This window comes from Musa acuminata, unplaced genomic scaffold (assembly GCF_036884655.1).
Source record: "Musa acuminata AAA Group cultivar baxijiao unplaced genomic scaffold, Cavendish_Baxijiao_AAA HiC_scaffold_678, whole genome shotgun sequence".
In the NCBI taxonomy this organism is placed as follows: Eukaryota; Viridiplantae; Streptophyta; class Magnoliopsida; order Zingiberales; family Musaceae; genus Musa; species Musa acuminata.
Window position 1 is genome coordinate 62,501 of NW_027020914.1, and position 2,500 is coordinate 65,000.

The window sequence follows — 2,500 nt, forward strand, 5'->3', positions numbered from 1 at the left end:
ATGGTCCGTTCTTGCGTGGTGCGGTGACCGTCGTGAGCGGAGCAAAACGTCAGCCATCTCAGCACCCTGGAACCCCCCGGGTGGCACAGGGCTGGATGGGGCTTTCGTATATAGCAGGGACGGTGCTGCCTCTCGCTTCGCTCGCTGTCCGCCGCTCGCCGCTCGCTCGCGCAGCCAAAAATGGCCAGTTTTGGCCCGTTTTTGGGCCGTTTTGGCCAGTTTTTGGCCTGTTCTTGCATTGTGCGGTGACCGTCGAGAGCGGAGCAAAACGTCAGCCATCTCAGCACCCTGGAACCCCCCGGGTGGCACAGGGCTGGATGGGGCTTTCGTATAGCAGGGACGGTGCTGCCTCTCGCTTCGCTCGCTGTCCGCCGCTCGCCGCTCGCTCGTGCAGCCAAAAATGGCCAGTTTTGGCCCGTTTTTGGGCCGTTTTGGCCAGTTTTTGGCCTGTTCTTGCATTGCGCGGTGACCGTCGAGAGCGGAGCAAAACGTCAGCCATCTCAGCACCCTGGAACCCCCCGGGTGGCACAGGGCTGGATGGGGCTTTCGTATAGCAGGGACGGTGCTGCCTCTCGCTTCGCTCGCTGTCCGCCGCTCGCCGCTCGCTCGTGCAGCCAAAAATGGCCAGTTTTGGCCCGTTTTTGGGCCGTTTTGGCCAGTTTTTGGCCTGTTCTTGCATTGCGCGGTGACCGTCGAGAGCGGAGCAAAACGTCAGCCATCTCAGCACCCTGGAACCCCCCGGGTGGCACAGGGCTGGATGGGGCTTTCGTATAGCAGGGACGGTGCTGCCTCTCGCTTCGCTCGCTGTCCGCCGCTCGCCGCTCGCTCGTGCAGCCAAAAATGGCCAGTTTTGGCCCGTTTTTGGGCCGTTTTGGCCAGTTTTTGGCCTGTTCTTGCATTGCGCGGTGACCGTCGAGAGCGGAGCAAAACGTCAGCCATCTCAGCACCCTGGAACCCCCCGGGTGGCACAGGGCTGGATGGGGCTTTCGTATAGCAGGGACGGTGCTGCCTCTCGCTTCGCTCGCTGTCCGCCGCTCGCCGCTCGCTCGTGCAGCCAAAAATGGCCAGTTTTGGCCCGTTTTTGGGCCGTTTTGGCCAGTTTTTGGCCTGTTCTTGCATTGCGCGGTGACCGTCGAGAGCGGAGCAAAACGTCAGCCATCTCAGCACCCTGGAACCCCCCGGGTGGCACAGGGCTGGATGGGGCTTTCGTATAGCAGGGACGGTGCTGCCTCTCGCTTCGCTCGCTGTCCGCCGCTCGCCGCTCGCTCGCGCAGCCAAAAATGGCCAGTTTTGGCCCGTTTTTGGGCCGTTTTGGCCAGTTTTTGGCCTGTTCTTGCATTGCGCGGTGACCGTCGAGAGCGGAGCAAAACGTCAGCCATCTCAGCACCCTGGAACCCCCCGGGTGGCACAGGGCTGGATGGGGCTTTCGTATAGCAGGGACGGTGCTGCCTCTCGCTTCGCTCGCTGTCCGCCGCTCGCCGCTCGCGCAGCCAAAAATGGCCAGTTTTGGCCCGTTTTTGGGCCGTTTTGGCCAGTTTTTGGCCTGTTCTTGCATTGCGCGGTGACCGTCGAGAGCGGAGCAAAACGTCAGCCATCTCAGCACCCTGGAACCCCCCGGGTGGCACAGGGCTGGATGGGGCTTTCGTATAGCAGGGACGGTGCTGCCTCTCGCTTCGCTCGCTGTTCGCCGCTCGCCGCTCGCTCGCGCAGCCAAAAATGGCCAGTTTTGGCCCGTTTTTGGGCTGTTTTGGCCAGTTTTTGGCCTGTTCTTGCGTGGTGCGGTGACCGTCGTGAGCGGAGCAAAACGTCAGCCATCTCAGCACCCTGGAACCCCCCGGGTGGCACAGGGCTGGATGGGGCTTTCGTATAGCAGGGACGGTGCTGCCTCTCGCTTCGCTCGCTGTTCGCCGCTCGCCGCTCGCTCGCGCAGCCAAAAATGGCCAGTTTTGGCCCGTTTTTGGGCTGTTTTGGCCTGTTTTTGGGCTGTTCTTGTGTGGCGCGGTGACCGTCGTGAGCGGAGCAAAATGTCAGCCATCTCAGCACCCTGGAACCCCCCGGGTGGCACAGGGCTGGATGGGGCTTTCGTATAGCAGGGACGGTGCTGCCTCGCGCTTCGCTCGCTGTTCGCCGCTCTCCGCTCGCTCGCGCAGCAAAAAATGGCCAGTTTTGGCCCGTTTTTGGGCTGTTTTGGCCAGTTTTTGGCCTGTTCTTGCGTGCCGCGGCGACCGTCGTGAGCGGAGCAAAACGTCAGCCATCTCAGCACCCTGGAACCCCCCGGGTGGCACAGGGCTGGATGGGGCTTTCGTATAGCAGGGACGGTGCTGCCTCTCGCTTCGCTCGCTGTCCGCCGCTCGCTGCTCGCTCGCGCAGCCAAAAATGGCCAGTTTTGGCCCGTTTTTGGGCTGTTTTGGCCTGTTTTTGGGCTGTTCTTGTGTGCCGCGGCGACCGTCGTGAGCGGAGCAAAATGTCAGCCATCTCAGCACCCTGGAACCCCCCGGGT